We start from the raw sequence: 858 nt of genomic DNA, 5'->3' as shown, positions 1-858 counted from the left end.
TTCATGTCAACTAAGTTTTGCCATTCTACATACCTAGGGCACCCAAACAACTCTGCTTTCTGTCAGTTTTTTTATTAGCTAATGAGATGAACATGACCGGTAATGCTTTTCCTTTTCTTTTGACAGCCAGTAATTCAAGAACTAAAATTTGGTCTGAATCATATTAAAGATGACTTTCTTACATTCTTACCACAATACAGAAACACGCCATTCCAATTTTTTGATTCTGCCAGTTAAGAAAGCATATTACTATATTCCCTTTAAATTATTATTGTTTTATAATCCATATAGGTGTAAAACCATGGGTGTTTTAATAATATTGTAGCTAGACTATAGATGCTGAATTACACAGGCTATAATTCCCTATATGTGCTCTACATCCCCAGCAGGCATGTCATTCTTTATCATAACTAGAAATTATGCTGCATACATGTGCCTATTTGTATGTATGAAGAAGTATAAATATATTGATGCACTTATGCTTGGAAGTCAGGGGACAACCTCTGATATTATACTTCCAAAGTCACCAACTTTGCTTTTCTTTTAAGATTTGTTTTTTGTTCTACAAGTTTGAGTGCTTTGCTTGCATTAATGTAAGCGAACTCCATGCTTTCCTGGTGCCTGCAGATGCCAGGGAGGAGATGGATCTCCTGGAAATGGAGTTAAGCAGTGGTTGTAAGCTACCATGTCGTGCTGGGAACAGAACCTGGGTCTTCAACAAGAATAGGAAATGCTCTTAAATTCTGAGCCATTCTGAGCCATCAGGTGAACCAAAGGAAAAACTCATAGTTATCCTCTTGGCTATGGGAAGTAGACAAAATTGCCTGGGAGAAAATTGGGATTTTGGGGGTGGGGTGG

The sequence above is a fragment of the Microtus ochrogaster genome, chromosome 1 (assembly GCF_000317375.1).
Source record: "Microtus ochrogaster isolate Prairie Vole_2 chromosome 1, MicOch1.0, whole genome shotgun sequence".
Lineage (NCBI taxonomy): Eukaryota > Metazoa > Chordata > Mammalia > Rodentia > Cricetidae > Microtus > Microtus ochrogaster.
Note: the sequence above shows the minus strand (reverse complement) of the source record.